This window comes from Pteropus medius, unplaced genomic scaffold (assembly GCF_902729225.1).
Source record: "Pteropus medius unplaced genomic scaffold, Ma_sr-lr_union100, whole genome shotgun sequence".
NCBI lineage: Eukaryota > Metazoa > Chordata > Mammalia > Chiroptera > Pteropodidae > Pteropus > Pteropus medius.
Genome location: NW_024355205.1, coordinates 21,212,671 through 21,237,664, shown reverse-complemented (window position 1 = coordinate 21,237,664; position 24,994 = coordinate 21,212,671). Strand labels below are relative to the sequence as shown.

Sequence of the window (24,994 nt, the reverse complement as noted above, 5' to 3'; positions counted from 1 at the left end):
AAAATAGCTGAGATGAAAATATAGAGATTAAAGGAAAGTAGTAAAATCAAGGTCAGGGAAAATCAATGAAGCAACCACTAAAAACTGGGGGAAAAATGCCTTAGTCCTGTGTTTCAAGAGATTTGTTTAATTTTAATTTTTTTTTTTTTTTTTACATTTCTCGGAGAATGATGAAATAAAAGCATTGCTCTAAAGTGCTTTAAAAATATATGTCTGTTTGCTAATAAGAAAAGATCAAGTGTGTCAACAAATGCTCCTGGTTCTATATTGTTTAGTCCTTGATCCCAAAAGACTTGTAGAAAGTCAAAATAGCATTAGAAGATGTGGGCACAGCTCTCTGCTCTCTCACTGTCCTCAAGTGGCTGCATGAGAGAGAAAGAAAGTGAACTCTCTTCTGTCTCTTCTCATAAGGGCACTAATCCCATCACGAGGGCTCCATTCTCATGACCTAATTGCCTCCCAAAGGTTCCATTTCCAAATTCTGTTACACTAGTGTTTGGTAGTAGAGTTTCAATACATGAATTTTGGGGAGACACAAGTATGCTATCCAAAATGTTGGGTAAAAGGACATTTACATTTAACATTTTGATAGTTACTGAAAAATCATCTTCTTAGCATATTATGTTGATTTCCACATCCATCAATGATAGAACATGGAATACATACTTATTAATATTTTTATTTATCAGGAAGTTCTGAACTCAGTTTTCACTTTCTTAAGGGGACCTAAACTTACCACCTTTACCAAATCTAATTCTTCCCATTAGTTATGTCTTGGAAAACTGCTTGTCTTCTCTGGACTTAACTTGGTCACAGTTGTACATTTATTCCTGAGACCATTTTTTGGTGTCTCCTCAGCTAGACCCTAAGCTTTATAAACATGAAGAGATATTTTCCCTTGTTTTTTTTTCTTTATTGTTGAATCCCCAAGACCTAATAGAGTATTCAAAAAATATTTGCTTAATGAATTCCTTTTATTGCTAGTTCCTTAATTATTGCTAATGTTGTCTAGCTTTGACTTCAGTCATCATTTTGAATATTCTCTAATTTTTCTGCACTTTACTTTGGAATCTTTTTTTTTTTTCCAGGTCCAATTTATTGTCCAAATTGAGTATTACATGATGAGTTGACATTAATGTAGGCATGGAAAATTAACAAATTAGGTACAGTTTAGAAACTTTTATGTTGCTTTCACAGCTAGAGATTTTTAAGAACTTAATTTGAAGTATAACAATAGCAAAGAGGTGCCTCCATATGTGGCCTGCACACAATTAATTCTACCTCTGAGAGTACAAGTTGAAATATTTTTTGATACCCGTCAAGTGGAATTGGGCATCAGGTTCTGGACCTGCCATGATTTCAGTCTTGCAAAGGGAACAAATTCTGCCTGGAATCTTCATATTAAAAGGCAGTCAAGGATGTTGTCTCAAATCATTTTGGAAATTAGACAGGAGATAAATTAGGGAAATAACAAGTTAATAAAATGTTAATTCATTTGGTGAATTCCAACATGCACAGAGTAAAGAGGGAGTTATCTGTGTTATTGTAGATACCATGCCATCAATGAAGCTTGATATTTATAACAATTTTAAAAACTAACTCACTGTTGATTTTCATTGGACTTAGAAGGGGGTTTTGTTGTTGTTGTTATTGTTTTTAAGGTAAGGCTTTTCTATCCATTCTTTGATTTTGCACTTGGTTACATAGGAGTTCACATTTATCACTATTAAATGTTGCCTTATTTGATTCACCTTATAGATACAGCATGTCAAAATCTTTTTGGAACTTGATGATGAATCCAAAATCTAAGGTTCAGAGTACCATGGTCTCCAACAAGAAGCCCATTTTGCATTAATTTTAGGGCTTTGCCTGTCAATATGGATAAGAGGTCTAAATTAAGCTGCAAATATGGCCATTTGTATGAATATGGCTATTGCACTATTTATGTATTTTTCCCATAACATTTATTGGGTTCTTTGTGTAATAGTCATCCCACCCAACCCCTTTCCATCTCCTCCCCTACTGGACTGAGTAAAGAAAATGTGTCTTACTTATACTTACATGCCCAGCAGTATTTATTTTAACAATAACATATATTGTTGATCAAAACTTGTATTCATTCAACCTAAAAAGTATATGTTGAGCTCTTATTGACTTACAAACCATGCTATGTGCTTGATATATAAACATGAATAAGACAGAATTGGAGAGCAGAAATTCATGTTCTAGTAAGGTGACAGCGCATGAATTATTAGGAAACAATTCATAAGTGCACGTATAGCAACAAGCAATGAATATGTGTCAAGTGTTAAATTGAGTTGAAATAATCCTGTCTGCCCACCTCTTTAGTTATTTTTAGTCCTGAATTCCCAGAATTGCAAATGGTGGTATGAGATCTAGAGGCAATCAATCAACTTATACCAAGCTATTCATAGATATCTCCCCACCCAAAGAGGAGTTTCCAATGTATTATATCAATTATATTATATTACACTAATTATATTATATATATAGACAATTGATGTCCTAGTTAGCTCTCATCATAATTCTGTTTTGGCTAAGATGAGCTCTTCTTATCTAGACCTCAGAAATGTGTAGGATTTCCCAAAGTATCTACACTAAAATTTTGATAAACTTTTCAGCACCTCCTTTTTTATAGTAAAATCTTATTGAGTTTCTAACTCAATTTTGTAACAAGATATAATCAAATTATTGGGAAGAAATATATGATATGAGCCCTTCTCACACAAGAACTTGAAAGAGGAAAACATATAGTATATTGATGTAGTCATCCATTTTTTGTTACATATTTGTTACTGTGTCAAATGTATCACACACAAAAAAGCTCTTGACCATAGAAAATAAATAAAGTATAAAGGTAGATCTATATATTTATTTGTTTATTTAACAGGCATTTATTGAGTGCCTACTATATATTCAGTATTAAACTGAGTTCTAGAGAAATAATAAAATATGTTCTTTGTCCGCAATGATCTCTGAGTTTAATGAGAGAAATAGATCCAGAAGCACAATTGCAACACTGTGTTTTACATGCAGAGGCAGAGGTAACGTACAGGTTTTTCTAGAAAGCAAGAAAGACTCAGCCTGTTTGCAACACCAAGTTAATGTGGAGATCTGAAGTGCCAGGAAAGTCATCTTGAGGTGACCTTGGAGCTAAATTGCATACATTGGAATCTTTAGTCCCGCTAACAGTTGAAAGGGCAATCCATGCAGAAGGGGCAACATGACTAGCGTTAGTCAAAGAAGGGGGCAAATCTTAGATTCAGGAAGACCAATTTAGGAATGTATGGCAAGAATTTGAGGAAAATGTGATTTACCTGAACTAGGACAAGAGGTAGAGGTATGGAAAAGAAGAAAGAGGTTCAAAATGTTTCTAGGTGTTTCGGTTAAGGACGGGAGTCTGAGAGGATAATTCCCACATTCCAGGTTGATTGACTGGGTGGATGGTGATTCCAATCTAGTATGTTAATTGGTTTAAATTTAGCAGACATTACTAACCCCTAAACTCCAAGATGGTTATGTGGGCTCTAAGAAGAAAGATTCATTTGATGAAAAGATTCATTTGCTGAGAAAAAAATGTATCTGCTAAGATGGATTCCCCCTGGTCAACTGAGATCTAAATTTTATAACTAAGAGCCTTGTGGTCATTTGCTGAGGGGCTTCTCGTGTACTTTGTATGCTGGGAGGAATCTCAGACTGAATTCTGGGCTGTCCACATTGTGCCTTGTGTGTTAAAGCCATCTGAGCCAAGAAGTGCAGGAAACCCAGGTTTTGTCCTTTGACCAGTGGACTGAGATCTGCTCCCACCCAATCAGAACTGCACAATTTGGATGCTCCACTTATATAAAAGGGACCTGACTGGAAACCTGAGTGGGAACTTTCACTATAAAAGGCGACCTCTCCCCTTTGTCCCGTGGAGCACAATTTAGGTTGCTACCTGAATCTGTGTCTCCCTGGCTGCAGTTCCTCATGCTCAAACAAATGCTTTTTATTCTTTATTATAGTCTAAAATTAATTTTGTTTATGGTTAGTAGGGCTTAGGATGGATAAACTCCTCGGCAGATCGCCACAAACCTTGAGAAGCCTGCTACATTTTCTCGGAAGTGCCTTACATATATTCACTTCCTACAAATGATCTGGCATGGGAAAAGGTTAGGAGGTAACTACATGGATAATTTTGACACAAATAATAACAATTACTGCTCTACCAAATAGCATGCCGTAATAAATCTTTCAGAAAAGAAACATTGGTGGTACTTTCTCTATTATTGAACTGACATTTGACTTTGGTAAAATATACATGTGTGTAATGGATACAATTAAGATTTTTTTTCAGCCATAATTGAGTCTACAATGGTTCTTTCTTAAGGGAGCTACATAGTTTTAACTCCTAGCCAAAAAAAAAAAAAAAAAAAAACCATTATAAAAATCCACAACTGGAATCTTAAAAGACATAAAAGAGAACTCTAGTATATCTAGACCTGGATAGAAATTAAACATTATAATAAGATTAGGTGGGGGTTTATTTTTTTACTTGACGGTGAAGTAGTAGCAAATATATCTTAAATGTTGTGAGTACCCAAGATAAACTGTATAATATAATATGTCTATCATAACCGTAAATAAAATATGTCCACGACCAAGCTCATTATCTCCTTCACTGTTTCTCACCCATTTAATATCATCATACTTGCTCCCATCATTTCCCAGGATTAAAAAACTTGGCACTATCTCGAATTTGGGAGAAAATGTTTTTCTAAAGAAGCATAATGAGTCAGGAATTAGAAAAGGCCAAACAAGACTTAATGAACATAGGATATAGGAATTTAGACAGGCAGATATACTTGTTGACATATCCTACACCAAGTTAGAGGAGGCAATTTAGCACTAAGGTAAGCAATATTTGATCAACAACTGAGGTACAGAAGGTCAGAACACGGTAGCCGATCAGCTGGATAGGCAGTTTGGGGATCAAAAGTACACAGGTAAGGAGTTCCTAGAAAAGTTGCTGGATGAGTGAAAGGCTGAGCAGGAATCAGAAAATTCAAAAGAAGCAAAGAGCCCAGCAAGGTCAGAGGGTCTGCATCCGCATCAGCACAAGAATGAGAAAATTTGACAGGCAGAAAATTTCACCCACTTCTTCACCCACTTCTGATCGAATACAACCAGTAGTTTTTCTGCTTTGTTCTTTATGGATTCCAGAATAGTTCCATCTATTAATGTCTGGCTTCTAAAGATGGAAATGACGTTTTGAAAACAGAAGTCCATAAGGCTAAAATGACAAAAGCAGGTAGTTTAGAACATTGGTCCACAAGCTCTAGTATTGCGACTTCAGGATTATAAGACGGCTCAGTTTGCTTTTCATTTGTTATTCAATTTAAATAAGCACATTGACAGGACAGTCTTCATGCAAGCTATAATTCACACAATAGCGTCAGGATTTTTATTCAGCACTGAGTATCAGAAAAATTGTGAGGCAGGCAAAATTAACTTCTGTGCCCCTGTTCTTTCTTTCTTTTTTTTTTTTTTTTTTTTAAGTATCATCTCATCTCCTACAACACAAAGATGACTGAAACAATCCTGGTTTTTATTGATTGACTTGTCCCATATATAATTTCAAAATAGATTTGAGATAGCGAAGACTATCCCCATCTAAACTCATCGTCTAACATATCTCTTCAGGCTTATCAAAAGTCGCATTATCACAGCTTTCTAAAGCTATTACTTCAGACCGTGTCCTCAGTCCCCTCTTTCTATCTTCTCTGACATTCACTTTGTCCTTCAATTATTCTCTGTATTTTGGATCTTTCACTTCTCTCTCTTCTTTCCTTTTCCTCTTTGGCAGCGAGCATACAATATGTTTTTCTAAATATTCTAACACAATTTTTCCTAAATATCATAACTCAATATTTCCTAAGTGATATGTATTCTATTATAACCAATATTTAAACCTAATAGTTAATCCTTTGACCTTAATTTCCTATTTGATTTCATTTTACTGCCTGTATTCTCAAATAATGATTTACTCCAGCTTCTATTTCCCCTCCTCTCCATTCTAAACCCATTAACATCTCTCTTCTTTCACCAACACTTTGATGAAATGACACTTCCCAGTTCTTAATTACTTAACTCCACAATATTTTGCCTGTCTCTCTCGACCTAATTTTAGAGTTTTACTTCAGAGAACCCCTCATTCTCTGGCTCTGGTTCATTGATCTCATCTCTCCTATGACTATCTAAGATAATAATTTTAAATATTTCAGTGGTGGCTTTTCTTTCTCTAACCGTTAAATGCAGATTAAACCACATTTAAACCTTTAATCCCTTATTTCTTCATTTCCCTTTGACTCAGAAATGTATCATCTCTTTCTGGTTCAATTAGCATTTCTAAATATAACTATCACATCTATATTGACGATTGTTAGACTTAACTCCTTTCTGCAGCTCTGCCCTGCATCTCTGGGGACAATCATTATATTTAATCAATGAAAGACATTTTAACGTATCTAAAACTGAATGAATTTTTCTGTTTTCTCTTTGGTACAAATCCACATCTTCTTTCATTTGTTTCATGTCCTCCGAGTCTAGTTTCTCATGACCACTTCTCATCCTTTCTCCCTTCTGAGATCTCCACGTTTAATAAATCAAAGTCCATGTGGTTTCTTATTTCTAGAAGACTTCTATTTTAGTCCTTTCTTTTCTCTGTCCATTGCCACTGTCATAATTAGGGCTCGTACCATCTCAAGTTTGTTCTATGAAACAGATTCTTCAAAGTCTTCTCTCACTGAGGTTTCTCCACATAGGGATCTGTCTTGCAAACAAATTAACCTTTCTAAATACTGCGTTGATAAAGCCAGGCATCTGATTTAAATAGTTTGGATCAAATCAAAGCATCTCAACATGGAATTCAAAATTACACACAATATATCCCTAATGTATCTTTCCAGACTTCTTCAACTACTCCTCCCCAGCCCTTCTTACAAAAACAGACAGATATTTGTATTAAATGGCATCTGTGTCTGGACCACCCAGATCTCTGAGTTTTTTTCCCATGTTGTAATGTCCTTGCCACCAATCTGAATTTTTCTCAGATTTCGAGACCTTCCATAGAGTACTTTACTCCAACACACAGTGACCCCCTTTGTTCTGTATATACAACACTTGGCATATTTTTCACATAAAACTATTCAATGTGTGCTATTTTGACATATACACTCCTTAACTCTATTTCAATTATTTTACTTCAGAGACTGTGTCTTACATTTCTATATTAGCCATTTGGTTTTTTAGTTCATAGTAAGCACAGAATTTTTTATTACTATTAAAGGTTATAATACTTATTAATGAAATATAACAATTAAATTTCATTTTCTCTCTTCAAAATTTGAAAGTTACATGTGTGTATATAATCCATTGTTTTATTTTGCATTTTTTTCCTTTTAATTTTATGGAAAAAATATTTCTTTTTCCCTATTTGTACCCCTATGTGTACACATACACACAAGCATTTTTACTCTCTAGCTCCTGAAATTTAGACAAACAATGACATTCTGCACCTCAATTTCTTCCCTTTTAAACTGGTGATTATACTACCTGTCTTTATCTTCTCACCCTGGGATGTAAACGTGGCTATTTACTATGTTATAAAAATATACTGGGTAGATATAAATATATCATAGCACTTTAGAGGAAAACTAGTCTGTGCAGCTAAGTTATTATCATTATTATCTTACGTTATGAGTAGAAATCTTTACAATGAGTATATATCAGGATTTATTTAACCAAAGCGACTATAGAGTGACATATATATCTTCTTTATGTACTTTTTTCCCCCTAAATTAGACCTCAAAGACCAGTAAAATTAGTTTGATGGACGTGCCAATTTAAGTGCTTAAGGTTTTCAAATTGTCTGAGAGATAGTATAAGCGGTAACAAATTTATTTTTCTTTTTTTAGAGTATTTCATATTACAATTCAAATTTACCTTGTTGAACCCTAGGTTTTAAATCTTCAGTATCTATTACAGCTACAAGTTGGTTTGATGTAGAGCAGCAGTGCTCTCTAGTGGTTACTTTCTTTTTGGAAGCTGTATACATTTTTATTTAATAATTTCAACTCCACTTTGACTATCAGAAATGTTTTTTAAATAAAGTTTGCCACAAATTATAATTAAATATTTTTTCTAAATTTTCTATCCTTAAGAAAATATAACAAAGTATATACACCAATTAACTTATTTCCAAGGGTTTAACAGGTTTTTTTTTTAATGTAGAAATTAAATCTCTACATTTCTGACAACTTTCCATCTGAGCCAGTTACATTCTCTTGCCAAATATGACTAAAAATTTAACATACATATAAAACTCTGAGACATTTTGTAAAAATTTTTTTCATTTATTCTATCTATGAAAAATATTAATATAAAATGGCTAAGGAGCCCATGAGAAAAAGGAACAGCCTGATAGCAAGCCCAAATATTTACCCCCCATTACTAAGTTTCCTAGAATACATAAATATGTTCAAATAATAATTCTCTTTCAGTTGCTTATTTACATACCTCGGAAAATGAGCAGATGACTATTTGCAGTTTTATCCAGTTAAATAAATATTTATCTAATAAATATTAGTTCTGGGTGGTGACAATATACTAATAAATATATTATAGTCATGAAAAGCATTTCTCCAGCACTTGTTTTATTAAAATAATATCCCATAATTGTTTCATTAGGTTCTTGAATATCAATAACCTTTCTACTTAACGAATAAGAGAACTAGAGGTTAGAAAGTTTAAAATGTGTTCAAGTGCATTTTGAATACCAGGGGCAGACCCCTGTTAAACATTTAGCATCCAAATCTTAAAATAGCTGTCAACTTTAAAATACATAGTATTTATAAACACAAGTACACATATACATTAATCAAAAATGTGGAAAACAATTCCATAAGTAGTAAAATTTTTAAAGCTTCCAGGTCATGCCTATAATTTTGGGAATACATTATACAAGACCATATTGTTTTCATGAACTCTTTAAATATAAAATTAAGTTGTAAAGAAATATTTTTATTCTGGACCTATTTTGTTAATGCATTCAGACTGCAGAATTGGCTATAAGTGACTTTCATGAAATAGTTTTCAAGTTTCAGTTGTACGGGTATCTTCCATTTGCCTCTTCACATCATCTCTGTATCCCGTCAACCTTGCCCTCTGTGCTAGAAGGCTGACATGAATGTACTGTCGAAGTGGTCTTTCTTGCCTTTTTTTTTGGCTTCCAGGAAATGAACAAAAGGAAGGAAAAATTCCCTTCCTAGCCTCCTTTCCTCTGAGGTTTTGTCTCTCTCTCCACCAACATTCATAGCATCTGGCAGATGTCATCTCCACATCACCTTCTCTGCCTCTGGGTTCATGTAACTGCTACTTTTCCTTTTCTCTTTGAGTCTCGTCTCGCTAAGAGCACTGTTAAGGATTGAATTGTGTCTCCCAAAAAAATGTATATACTGAAACTCCAACACCCAGTACCTTAGAATGTGACTGTATTTCGAGATAAGGCCTTTAAAGAGGTGATTAAATTAAAGTGGGACTATTAAGAGTAGGCGCTAATCCTAGCTGGCTGGTGGCCTTATAAGAAGAGGACATTAGGACAGATGAGAGAGACACCAGGGATGCATGAGCACATAAAAAAGGCCTTGAGGGGACACAACAAGAAAGTGACCATCTGCAGGACAAGGAGAGGGGCCTCAGGAGAACCAACCTTGCCAGCACCTTGATCTTGGGCTTCTGTCCTCCGGATCTGTGAGAAAATAAATATCTGTAGTTTAAAAGACTCAGTCAGCGGTATTTTGCTGTGGTAGCTTTAGCAAACTAATATAAGCACCCCATGAAACTACCATCTGTAGCTTCCCGACACCCTGATCATACCTTGATAAATACAGTCATGCATAGGTTAGTGACAGGGACACTTTTTGAGAAATGAATCTTTAGATGATTTTGCCATTGTGAGAGCATCATGAGGTTTTGTAAACCTCACAAAAACCTAGACGGTGTAGCCTGCTACACACCTGGGCTATATGAGCTAACCTATTGCTCCTGGGCTACAAACCTGTGTAGTACTGAATAGTGTAGGCAGCTGTAACACAATGGTAAATATTTGTGTATCTAAACATATCTAAACACAGAAAAAGCCAGTAAAAATAAAAGATAATAGTTTAAAAATGGCACACCTGGATAAGGCACTTACTATGCATGGAGCTTGCAGGACTAGCAATTGCTCGGGGTCAGTGAGTGGTGAGTGCATATCAAGGCCTGGGGCATTACTGTACACTACTGTAGACTTTGTAAACACTGGACACAAGCATCACCACAAATATGTGAGTAATGAGTTGGGCGATGACCTTACAATGGCTGTGATGTCACTAGAGATAGGAGATTTCAGCTCTGTTGTAATCTTATGGGACCACTGTCGTATATGTGGTCCATCATGACTGAAACACTATGTGACCTGTGACTATAGTCACTGTTATATTGTCTTGAAAACCCAGTTAGAGTATGCTGCTTTGTTTCTAATTGATTCGCCTTCTATGCATTAGTCTTGGTATTTTAAAAAGTTAATGGCAATGAGAGTCTATTAGTTTCCCAGAGCAGTTCTGGTGACTAGAAATCTGAAATCAAGATGTCGACAGGGACTTACTCCCTCTGGGAACTCTAGGGGAGAATTTTTCCTTGCCTCTTCCACCTTCTGATGGCTCCTGACATTCCTCAGGGTACAATACTCCAATCTGTGCCTCCCTTTTCACATGACTTCTCCTCTGTATCTTCCCTTCCCTCCTCTTCTAAGCATACTGGTTATGGAATTGAGGGCACACCCTAATTAATCTAGGATAATCTCATCTCAAAATCCTTACCTCAGTTATATTTGTAAAGATCTTTTTTTCTAAAGATCACATTTATAGGTTCTACATAGAAGTATCTTTCAGAGGACTATCATTCAACTTACCACAGATAGAAAAATAAATCACAAAAGGAACTTAATATATTCTTACCTGATGCCTTCTATCCAGTGTAGCATCTCCCTTGAGAAGAATAACAAAAAGTATCATTATTAAAAAGCTTAGGATCCATATAATTAATATAGAAGTACATGACTTACCTTTCTTAAGCCAAATGTAAAAATGTTAACTAAAAGAATTTTAATAAATTGGATTTGCATTTAACACATTTTAACAAGTATATAAGAAACCATAGTTATTTAAAAAGAGCATCTGTTAACTCATTTACAGAGTATTTTTATACCTACTATGTCCAAGACATGGTGCAGTCAAAAAGAAAAAGAGTAGTGGTTCTTAATCAATATTATGAATCACAAAATAACAAAATTTAAATTTATAAGTTTATTTAATGTAATCATTTATTTACACATGAGAAAAACAAATCTCTATTCATAAAGCTTTTTAACCTGGGCGTGGGTTCCTTACTCAAATTCCACACCCCCTCATTAACTTTCACATTAATGATCTTACTTTTTTTTTGGCAGTTGAAAAAAAAGAGAGAACATTCATAACTGTTCTCTTTCTATAAAAGTGTAACAATGTCTAAAGGGAGAGATATAAACACACAGGCCAAAATTTAATCTCTGAAAACTGTAGATGGTCGATTATGGCCAGAGAACTATGTCTCTAGGTAGTTTTAATATTATTATTCTTTTGAAAGAAATCATTTCTCCATAAGGATCTATGGTCTACAAGACCCCTATCAGGTTTCAAATACCATGTTGCAAAGACAGACTGTTTAAAACTTGATCGTAGCACTTAGTGAATTCACTGTGTACCAATTAGCAGCTCATAACAATTCTGGTCCTGCAATATCTGTGACAGGTAAATAATAATGTATAACATTCTTGTTTTATTTTTATTTTCTCTTTTTCTCTGTATTATGCCCAACTTACTTCTTTTTTTTCCCCAAATAGGGAGTCAAGAGAATACTATTCTCTAACTTCTGAGATGTTTACCTTACCTGAGGCTTGATGATGCTTTAACATTTCAATTAGACATAATGTTTTATGTTACAAATATATTGAAAAGAATAGACTTGACAGTGAAGAATGTATTAGTATTATTGCTTTAGGACTATTTGACTATGCATAATTACAATATAATTCTTCAAATAAAACCATCCTTTATCAATTTTAAGACTTCTTTTGAAGGCAGTAAATTTGTAGTGGTCTTATACAAAAAGTAATGGATTTAAGATACTTCTATTTTTATTTTATTTATATATGCTCCCTGAACTTTTCTTTCCTCCCCAAGAGAATAAGATACCAACACCAAGCCAGTTTGATGTCTGATGCCTCAAGAAATGACCAGGCAGAAAGAAAAAAAGTAAAAAGAAATCAAAGCTTTTTCTCTTGGGTGGCAATTATATTTGGTTTATATTCGATTCATACACAGATTTAGTCATTTCTATTACATTCATATTCATCAAAATGCCTGCTGAAAATTGACCATACACTGATACTCCTCGAGTATTTCTGAAGGAGACTGAAATGCTCATCTGGCATTGCGATGCAGTGATGTTTTTTGCTTTCTGTGACTCGTGGCTCAGTAAGAAGATGCCATACGGTGGTGGAGTCATTAAATCTTTACAGCTGGACATGTGAATTAAGTTCATGCCTGATTCTTAATTTACAAAAAAAAAAATCTGCTTAAGAAATTATTACTAAAGATTTGAAAATATAAAGGCCTTTGTATATAGGCATCTATATATTAACAGTGATAGATGCCATCTTCAGTATCAAAACCAAAATATATGAACAGCCATGGAAGTCATTGATTCATTGAAAAGTCAAGTCAAGGGTGTAAATGCCATGAATCAAGCAGTATGATTTTCTTTTTTTAAATTTTTCTTAAAGTGAACTTTGTAATGACAAGAGTATAAAACATATTTGTTTCTAGAGGTATGAAAATAGGATGTGCTTAATATTTAAAGATTCCAGATAAAAGCTAAGCATATCTGGTTTCTCCTCACTATACTAGGAGGCCAATTCCAGGTAGGGAAATTGCAGCTTTAAATATTTGTGAAACTCGGGGCATAAATATAATTTACAAAAATTGTAAGAGAATAGGATATCTGGGTCTGCAACTTCTATGCAGCAAGCTTCCTGATTTTCATCCCAATAATGCTGGCCGCTGGTTATAGATACTTCACTGTCTAATAATCCAATCAAAATTAACAATTCGCTCTTTTTGCTCCCACTTGCTTTATGTCGCTAGCAAATAATGTAGTCCTGAAAATAATTCGTTTGCATACTTCTAAGTGTTAATTAAATGTGTCTTTGTGTCCACCCACCCACTCCCACCCAATGCAATGCCTACCACTCAGCGCCTTTTACTGAATTGCTGGTAAATCTAACCATGATGAACCTGATCATATGTTTTTATCCAAATGCTGGCTGTAAGTAGCTTATGGATCTTGAGCAAATAACTTTTCTCTCTAGAGTAAGCTCTTAATCAGTAAAATTAAATGTTTTAACCAAACCTAAAATTCTGTGGTTCCAAGTTCAGTGTGCCTAAATAAAAAATGTAAAGGAGTAGTCTTACAATTAAATAGTCTTGGTCTTTGGAAAAAAATATTCATGACTGAGAAAAAAATATTTTGTTTTCAAAACCCTAGGGAAAATCTATATCCTTAACATGGGTGCTTAAGATTAAAGACCTATGATCAGTATAACTAGCAGCTACATGTGCACCAGTTAGCACTACACTAAAGGCTAATTGGTTTGAGAAAGCAACATTTGATCATAACTGCCGAGTGCATATGATATATAATGATTAGTAAAACAAGCCTAGTGTATGCTTTCTTCCCACTGTTTAGCTGTAGTTATTAGTGGCTGCCGACCTCCCTGCCTCCAGCAACATAAATGTCTCTAGAGCTCTTCAATCCATTTACTTTCCATTCACTGCTTGTCTCACTGCCTGCAGCTGTATTAATATATCCCAGAAGAATTTGTTCCCATCAATTATGGTAGAAGTTGTAGTCACAGTGCTGTGACACATTAGCACTACTGCAAGCAGACAAAAAAAAAAATACGTAAAATAAATAAGATAAAAACAGACTCAGCTCATGAGTGGCTGTAATTAAGATGCTGAGATGTGGGAAGAGGAGAAAAATAAAAGGTGCTTCTACTTTACAAGATAAATTATTTGATACCTAAGATGCTAAACGCAGAGTATAATAATGATTTCTGGAATGATAAATGCATTTTGGATTAGTTAAACTTTCAGAGTGAGACTGAATGATAAGAAAAAAGGTGTACAACACTGGAGAAAGAGACTAATTATTTCAAGATGTTAATTGTTACTCCCCTGAGTTTTAGTCTTAGAAGTTTAGTTTTCCTCTTAAAAATCTGGTTAAATGTTTACTTCTGCTACTTGTAAAATAAGAAATGCCATGCACTGATAAACATTATGGTATTGCTAAGATTTAAATTATAGTCCTAGAAATAAAAATACCTTTCTACATTTTTATTCTGATCATTAATTATGACTTATATAGACTCCCAGAATTTGAAAGGCAGAATAAACCCTGGATATCACACAACTACTTCATTTCATTAATGAGGAAACCGAAATGTGTTACTTGGAGACTAAGGGTAAATTAGAACCAATCCTAACACTCTGTTTAATACTGTAACCCACTCATCTCTAAGTACTCCTGGCCTTTACAGTGATCTACTCTTTCTTTTTCTTTTCTAAGTTACTAGCTCCCAATATTGTATTAACTCTATTTATTGTTTTTTCCCTCTCATTATAATGTATCCACCAAGAGAGCAGATTCCTTTGTCTATTTTGTTTGTGAATTTTCCAAACCATATAATGTAGTATTAAAACACAGTAAGGATTGAATACATATATGCTGAATAAATAATAAAAGAATGGGATGATTGATAGGAAAAGTCCCCTAAGGAAGTAGAAGGAGAGAATATTCTTAGTCACATAAATGGAGAAACATTTCTACCAATAAAAATGAAAGAATAAATATAAGGGTAATTATGGCTTCAGATGGAAGGGTTTTCATAGTTTAATATAAAAAATTGATAGGTTTTTGTAACTGAATATTGTTTTATTCCAAGTGAAGTAGTTGGGCAAGGATATCAGCTAAAAGAGAAAATTGAAACATCATAGAATATGATCCTTGAAGAAACTGTGAAGAATCAAAATAGCCAGTGGGGAAATAGGAAAGAAAGTTCACCAGGTAGCAAATCCCTCCTAAGAACTGAGAAGACTGAAGAAGATGAATGTCGAGTGGCGCTAGTTCAAAGACCTCACCAATCTTTTCCTTTATGAAACCGACCATTCAGGTGTAGTTATAAGAAGGCAGACAGTCTGAAATAACAAAATACTCAGGACTCTACTTTTCTTGTTTTGTGGAGATCAAAGGATACAGATGCTCTAATGAAAATGGTTGACACGGTCTTGACACTGGAGGTCATGCTATTGTCAAAGGAAATTTGCCCTAGATTAAGGAGAGAAATCACAGCTGCAAAGCTAGAAAGTTGTATTCAAAGTGTAGAATGTGGAAATGTGACTTCAGAAGTATAAGAGCCTAGTTAAAGCAATATGGCCCCCAGCTGGCCCCATTTTAGAAGGCAAATGAAACAGAAGAGAAAGTTGATGTTTTCAGAGGCATATTTGATGTCATGCTTATGCATGTTGAAGTTATCCAATATGAATATAAGAAAGAGGAAAAAGAAGAAGCAGAAGACTTATCTAAATATGACAGCTCTTGATCTGTTTAGAGGAAATGACTAATATATTATGAAAATAAATATCAGCAGAAGATAGTATAACTATAGAGCATGAGCCTCAAAAAGAAAACTTCTGTGCAAGATGTTGTAAATAAATAGTCTGAAAGTAAAAATGGGAGACTAGAAGGAGAAGTAGATCCTGAGTCAGTCCCTTCTTTGCAGAAGAGATAGGAAAAGGAGTAGTCACAATAGAAAAGTTTAAAGGGGAAATGGATTTCAGTTAAGACAAGAAGAGTCAGAAAGTGCTCTGTGAAAATGTAAAAGGCATAGGAGTATTTTGTTCTTATGCTAACTTGTTTTGCTTTTCTCTTTATAAGGAAATGTGTTTCTAGTGGATAGTAATGATTGAGAAGAATGTTAACAATGGGAAGATGAGTTGTGGGAGAGGAAGAAATTCAGTAAAGGTGATTGGTGACTTTTCTTGCATTTTGTTTGTTTCTAGAGGACAATAAAACCATGTATATCTATTCATGAATTATGGAATAAGATGAACCTAAGGAGACACGTAGAAGAAACTAGATGTGCATCCAGTGTGTAATCTTTATTCTTTAAAATTTATTTAGAATTGCTTTATGGCTATAGATGTCAATTTTAGTAAATACTCCACATTTATTTGAAAATAATGTATATTCTGTAAATTTTGAGTACACTATTTTATATGTATCAATTATGTTAGTTGATAAATATTTAATTCTTCTGTGTCTTTATATTCTGTCAGCTTGTTCTGTTATTGAGAGATGAATAAATATCTTTAAATATGATACTAGATTTTTTATTATTTCTTTTTGATCTCCCAACTCTTGCTTCATGTATTTTGAAATTATATTATTAGGTGCATTTGAAATAAATTTCAAGGCCCAAGATGGAGCTACTTTTACCCAGAATGCCATGTCAGCAAACCAAAACTTATATGTTTGTGTCCCTCTAAATGTTCCACTTGACCAGAAATGCAGTATATCCAGTCAGCCAATCCCCAAACACCAAGCCAACACTAGACTCTCTACTTATTTCCTTGTTCCTTCTCAACCCAAACAAGGTTGACTATGTGGTCCCAGCCAATCAGATATTTTCTATTTGTCTCTTCTTTGTTCTTTATTTTTCATCCTATAAAAGCTTCATGCTTCCTGACCATTTTGCAGTTCTCTGAATAAAGACTGCCTGCTTCATGAAGTATCGAAGTTTGTTTGTATCACTTAAATCATCTTCTTTTACTAATTTTTAAATGTATACAAAATACTGTAGAATGGTTCCTTTTATCATATTAAATATGTTCCTCTTTATCTTGATTAACACCTCTTTATCTCTGTTAACACTTCGCCTTGTCATCTTTTCTTTCACATTTTTTATAGAGATGTAATTGACATATAACATTATGTTAGTTTCGTGTGTCCAACATAATGGTTCCATAAATTGTGAAATGATCACCATAACATGTCTAGTAAACAGCCATCATCACACATAGTTATATTTTTTTTATAAAAATGTGTTGTTTTATTAACTGCCTATTTAACTTTGGTCAAGGGTTCTCCTTACACTTCAATTCTCTATTTTGTTTTTGTTTTTGTTTTTTAATATTGGTAAACAGTTTCTATATAGCTGAAATAAGATAATCCATTTTAATGCCTTGCATGGAACAAAATAAAACCTCCTTATGTTACCCTGTAACATTTAGTACTACCACTAGCCATAATTTAAAAACTTTGGTCCAACACTAAAGTCAAATGGCTTCCCTGGGACTTAGTTAAAATATTTTAAGAGAAAGTAATACAAATATACAAACTCTTCAAATATTTTTGAAAGAACTTCCAGAGTTCTGAAAAGTTATGAGACTAACGTGATCCTGAGATAAATATCTGAAAAAGATGTGACAGGAAAGGAAAACCACGGATTTACCTTATAAACATGTATTCTAAACAAAATATTATCAAATCTAGCACAACAATATACACAAAAGATGATAATAAATTATAGTAAAGTGTAACTTGTTTCAAGAATTTTAGGGAAGTGAATATTCATAAGTAATTATTATTCACCATATTAATAGAAAACTACACAATTATTTTAATGGGTGCTGAAAAATCATTTGACAAAATTCTGTACCTGTTCATGATTAAAACTGTACCTGTTCATGATTAAAAAATTCTGTACCTGTTCATGATTAAAAACTGTACCTGTTCATGATTAAAAACAAAATAAAACAAAAACAAAACCACTGAGCAAAGTAAGAATAGCACCTATAAAAGACCTGTAGCTAGCATAACATTATATTTGATGTTAAATATTTGATGTTAAATATTAAGAGCTTTTTCCACTGATACCAAGAATAAAAAACATATAAACTATCATCCCTTCTATTCTACATTGTATTGAAAGTTTTAATCACTATGAAAGGAAAGAAAAAACAACACATAAGAATTGAAATAAGGGAGAAATAAAACTGTCATTATTCAGAGATGAAATGATTCTGTGCATGGAATTCCAGTAATTTAGCATGTGAACTGAATGCAAGTCAACATGAGAAAAAGAAAACTGTACTGACATTGTTTTCTAGCTACAAATATATGGAAAGTGAAATTTTAAAATATACTGTTAATAATAACAATGGCATACATAAACAGATTATAGTTTTAGCAAAACATATGTAAGAACACTGTATTAAAAAAAACATTAAGAAGATAAAGAAGACCTAAGTTATTCAATATATTGGAGCAATAAGTATCATAAAGGTGTCAATTCTTCTCAATCAGATATGAAACCTCAGTGAACAATCTCTTATTTATGAGGAAGTGACAATCTGATTCTAAAATTTATAAATTAATGAAAGGGCTAAAATAGTTAAGATAATCTTGAAGAATAAAAACAAAAACAGAAGTATGCACATTTACAGATAATTTATAAACCTATATCAATTAAGATGTGTTATGATGGTGCTAGATAATGAAGCTAGAAAAGAGATAATGAGAACAGAATATAGAGCACAGAAACCAGCCAACACATTATTTAACACTTGCAGTGTTGTGGAATAAGGTAATTCTTCTCAATATATGGTGCTGGATCAATTAGAAATCCGGTTGGAAAAACATATCTTGATCCCAACAACATATTATATATAAAATATACCAGATAGTTTGCATATCTAAATATAGAAAGTATATGAATAAATGAATCAATGGATTAATAAATGAATAAACAGATTAAACAGATTAATAAGTAAAAACATATTTTTGAGTGAAAAGGATACAGTTAATGATAGAAGCAGGTTTGTAACCTTTTTTCTTATTGGGAATGCCTGAGAAAGAAAGAAATGATCTGATAAAATTTCCTTGCAATTCTGCTACTAAACAGATGTACTGGTAAAGGCATCGCTTAAACCTCTCATGTTCAACCCAAACCAGAACATGTTCAAATGCAAGAGATAAAGGGCAGCTGGGGGGTAGAAGTGACAATTTTCGACCTCCTGAAAGACTAGACATGTCTTTTGTTACTGCCTGTATCATGAGTTAGTCATTTAGTAATGGTTAAAAAATTTTTTTAAATTATATTGCATCTGATTTGACAATTTGACCTTTATTGTAGGCAAAGATTCCTTAGTTAATTAGATAGGAAGTCCTTTCCATGAATAGACAAATACATGGTGTATGGTCACACAATGGAATAATACAGAGAATGAAAATGAACAAATCTACAACCATATGCAACAATATTACAAAAATAACTTTTTGAGGAAGAAAAAAGTGAGAGAAGGCACTAAATCATATGTACTATGATTCCAATCATATAAAGTTCAAAATATTTGAGGTTAGATGTCAAATTATACTTTATCCTTGAGAGGGACTTCTGGGATGCTGGTAACATTTCTCTTTTAGATTCTGATTATATGGGCGCAGTGACCTTGTGAAAATTCATCAAGGTATACATGATGATTTATGCAGTTTTTGGTATAAATGTCATGCTTTGATTTTAAAAAAGATCTAAAAAAGATTTAGAAAAATGAGATGGGTTGTCAATGATCATACAATTATGTTAAGGAAAAAGATTGATATCCAAGTCTTGTTCTACCATTTTAATTATGTATACATATATGAATAATAAACACATCACACAAACAAACATACAAATCTTTAAAGGCTTGTACTTGCAACTTTCTAATAATTTTGATGGATTTGCCAACAAAAAATACTGTACTATATAAATACTACTAAAAGGGAAAAAATTACATAAAACACCTTTAAAGACTTGCCCTAGGTCTCAAAAATATCATGTTATAGCAAATGTTAAAACCAAAACTCTAATGTTAAAACCAAAGAGCTGAATCACAAGCAGTTGCTAAACATCAGAGTACAATCTATTTTAGTTGAGAAATAGCCCAAGGTACAGAGAACCTAACTACTAACTGTTTGGAAAAATAATAAATAACAATGGCAAGTAAAGACTACCTGTGCCTTTTCCCTGCTTGAAAACCACATTTTGTCTGAACTCTAGTGTGCTTTGATCAAAATTAAAGAGAGTAAATAAAAATATTCAGAAAACGTTCTTAGTAAAAAAAAAGCAAAGAAAATTAAATGTTATAAGTAAAATATTAATAATTTTAATAGGGAATGTGGAAACTTTTTTATAATAATATTGAGATAAAATTGGAGATTTCCATGATTAAACTGTATATGGGTGCTAGTAATACTAATCACATCTTTTTGGAAAGAATGAACTTTGCTATTTAGGACCCAAGAGTTTAGAGATAATCTAAAAGTATGGAAAAAAACAAGCAAAGAGTTTTTAAATTTTTATTTTTCTGACTTTCAGTAAGGAAATAGGTCTACATTAGATTCAAGAGCATTAGGGTAAAATAAACTAAAAACGAGAGAGAAGATATTTAAGTTGAATTTAGGAAAAAATGACTTCCTAGAAAAATATTGCATCTGGATATGTCAAATTGGAATAAAGTGGTAAGTGTTCATCTTTGAAAGAAAGGAAACAAATCTAATTCATAGAATTCCAGGCTAGACTTCAAAAACCTTTGATATTAAAATGAGTTTAGAAATGATTAATTAATTAATTAATTAATTAATTCAGTATTTGGCCTTCATGAGGATGGTGGAGAAATTAGAAAGAAATACACTAAGGCGCAGAAGATTTAAACTATCTTTATTCTGGGCTTTAACAAAAATCTCCACATAAAATATTGTCCTCAGAGTCTGAAATAGTAACATTTCTCCTATACACACTCCAAAAGAGATATAATATTTTTAGAAGTGTAAACATATTGATTTACATATATATTTTCTGCAATCTATTGGGATGTCATCAAAATCAATGTTCGTATTGGATAGCTGTCAGTTAAGCTCAGTTTACCAGTTATTTATTTATATTATGGTTCAAATTCATTAATATAAATGAGAAAAGGTGAATAAAATAAAATGAAATGATATCATTTTAGTTTAAATATTCTTAAAACAATTAGACATATAAATCTGTATGAAATAATTAAAATCATAACTATCATAGATAAAATTACATGAACAGTAATAGAATTTCCAAAACAAGGTTAACTAAAAACAAATTAATTGCATAAGACAAAAGTTATTACTATTTGATTATATTTGAAGAAAAATGTGTTTAATTTATGAAAAAACTATTTTCTCAGAGGTTGCTTACATGTTTTCATTTTTTCCCCACAGCATTTGATTAGATAAATTAAGATTAATTTGTACAGAACCCAAATCTGTCCTGGGTTATAAAGCCTTGAAATAGATCCTTGATTAAACAATGTTTGTACTGTTTTGCCTGCCTGTTACTGCTATATAAAGTTTAGGGAAGATTCTTTTCATTTAAATAGGGAGAAAAGAGTAAAAAATTATTGAGATAACAAAGGCAGAACTTTACCAATAGAAGTGTATGGAGCTGGGAAAATGGCCATAATTAAGACCCGCCTTTTTGTTTTATCTCAATAAGAAATATTTATTCTCTAATCTGTCTTCTTTAGTTTTTGTTTTTGACAGACTGATAATTTGCGTACAAAGTTTACCAGGCACTTCTCCCCCCACCTCCCATCCCTGACATCAAGCATTAGGGAACAAAATAGATTATTCTACAAATGAAAAATTATTCGTGGCATAATAAATCACATATTTATTCTTTGATTTCTTAGGAAAATATAGATTATACATAACATCTATATAACCTACTGAATAATAATAATAAAATTGATTGGCAACTTTATATACATTATTTTATTTTATCTTGACAACAATTGATGTGCTCAAAGCTAGTATTTTACAGTCAGCAAAAAGAAGCTCAGAGCAGTCAAGAAAATAGATTAAAGTCAGCTGACTAGTGATGGAATGAGGCAAGAACTATTAGCAATACTATAAATAAGGAAACAAAGCCTCAAAAAGGCTATGTAACTTCCCAGAAGCCACAATTATCAAATGGTAGAGCCAAGTTTCATATCTCGGTAATCTGACCCCAGAATTCACTATAGCAATCATTACTCCCTGCTTCTTTCCGTTACAAATCTCTGATTTTAGTTTGATTCCAAGACCATAATATTCAGACTTGATTGAGTTCTAGTAAGGAAACTATTGATGTCTCATGATGTTAGTCAGAACAAATTGTTTCCTTTTGTTCTTTCATTATGCTATCTTTCTGATAAGTGTCAGTCATTTTAAAAATAACGACTGGATAGGTAACCTCCACTGACTCAGTAATACTATAACAAGGACACATAAAAATGAGGGAAGAGTTAATGTTCTTTATCTTGTTCATTTCTTTGAGTTTAGTATTAATGAAGCAGAGTCATGAATTTAAATCCCATTTGAGTCACATAAATATTCTAGGCTTAATGATTACCTATTGCCAAACTAGATCTGATCTAGCCATTTTTTTTCCCTGAGAAATGAATAAGGCTGCTCACAAAGGAGGCAAAATGAGAGCATATAAATAAACCTGAATTGCTATACTGACAAAACAAGTCAAAGTCCATTCACTGATGATGTCCAGTCATTTCATCTCTATTTATACACTAAACTTGTAGGTTTGGGTAGAATTTAAATTCTAATTTAAGTTAAGAATGTGTCATATATGCCTTTGAACTTTTGCACCAGTGCAGTTTATGCGACGTAATCTCATATAATCAGACCTGGTTGGATTAAGATAGCCTACTAAATTCTCTGGCCACTGGTCTATAAAGGGCTGTGATCAACATAGAGCACTACTCAAAAGAGTCAGTATGACACTTTACAAGATTTGTATATACCTATAGATGAACTAGGCTGAGAGGTTTCCCAGGATGCGGAAATTCCAGTGCAAACACCCACATAGTTTTACACAATCTAGGATGATTGGTGACTGTATTATTATGACAGAGAGTTGAAAGAATTAGAAAAATTTTATGTGAGATAACTCTGGAAAAACGTAATTGAAGTTGCATTAGTTGGCTAGGGCTGCCATAATAAAATACCACAAACTGGGTGGCTTAAGCAACAAAAATTTATTTTCTCACAGGTCTGCGGACTAGAAGTCAGAGAGAGATTAAGTTGTCAGAAGTTTTGGTTCTTTCCGAGGCCTCTCTCCTTGGCTAGCAGATGGCTGTCTTCTTTCTTTGTCCTCACAAGGTCATCTCTGTGCATGTACTTGTCTTTGTCTCTTGTATGTTCAAATTTCCTATTAGGACATCTGTCAAATCGGATTAGGTACCACTCTAAAGTCATCATTTTAATTTAGTCACCTCTTTAAAAAGCACTATCTCCAAATAGAGTTACATGCTGAGGTAATGGAGGTTAGGATTTCAACATAAGAATTTGGGGGGAACACAATTCAGCCCATAACAGAAGCATCCCAGTATTTAGAATACTCTCACTTTGAATAGGTTTTAAAACGTTCTTTTTGTCTTCAAATGCAAAAATTTGACCGGAAGAGAAATTTGCCATAAATACATTGTGACTCAAAATTACCCACTGAATATGCTGCCCAGTGGGTGGTAAACACATTTTAATCAACAGCAGCTTGACAAGCTTTCACAGAGATACTGTTCCTGAGAGGAAATTCTGACTTGATTACCAATACCGTCATTTCCTAAAAGTTGATGAATTCTAAATAGACCTCACTTGACATTAAAAATCGGTGTATGTGCTTTTGCATACAAATGTATGTATATGTATACATATGTGTGTGTTTCAATTATATAAAAACTTTAAATTTAGGGGTCATTGACATATGTGTAAAAAAATAATAATAAACCAAGCCACTCTAAAATGGAATCAGAGTTGCCAGCCCAGAGGAACTGCCTTGCACATCTTATGTCTCATACCTTTGGAAAGTTAAAATAGGGCAAAATAACCTTTGGACTGGGCCTAAAACAACATTGTGTCCCAAAGAACTGTTTGCCAGTATAACAACAAAGCAGATATTATGACTAATGGACTGACGACTACAGGACTGATATTAAAAAGATTGCTTAGAATTATCATGGCTATTTAGCTTATCTGCACCAATAGAAATGTCTTTCTTTCACTAATATAATTGTTCCTCTTACTTTCCTTATAAATACCCCTTGGCTTTGTTTACTAATCCAAACACTATTTGGGTTTCTCCCTGAATCATTGCTTCTCTAATAGCTTTGTTTGTTTGTTTTTATCTCAAATAAATGCTTGTTGTCTCTCACTTTCAAAGGCTTTTTATTTTTAGGTTAATGTATAAAAGTATTATACAAAGAGAAATCAGAGCATAAGATTGAAGCTGATGATAGATAGATGATAGATGATAGATAGATAGATAGATAGATAGATAGATAGATAGATAGATGATAGATAGATGATAGATAGATGATGATAGATGATAGGTAGATAGATCGATAGATGTAGGTAGGTAGGTAGATGATAGACAGAGACATAGACATAGATTAGACATAGATTAGTAATAGATATATAGATATAGCATTGGGGGGAAGATCTATACTTTCGAAGAATGGAAAATTAAAAAGAAAAAATAGTAATTTTACAGTGGAGCACCCTAACAAAAACTACATTACCCAAATAATGACTGGTAACATTACCAGTAATTAAATGTCAATATCACGTGTTTCCTGATATTACATAATGAGATCACATTATCCTGTAGTATTCTTTCCAAAAATTCATATCCCTACTCTAATGAGGAAAACATCAGATAAATCCAAATTGG

General features: G+C 33.0%; 1 pseudogene; it reads right to left on the bottom strand.

Moving 5' to 3' along the window:
- Window positions 1-1,180: 1,180 nt before the first annotated feature.
- Window positions 1,181-1,355, bottom strand: LOC120598787 (ATP synthase membrane subunit DAPIT, mitochondrial-like; annotated as a pseudogene).
- Between the last annotated feature and the right edge of the window lie 23,639 nt (window positions 1,356-24,994).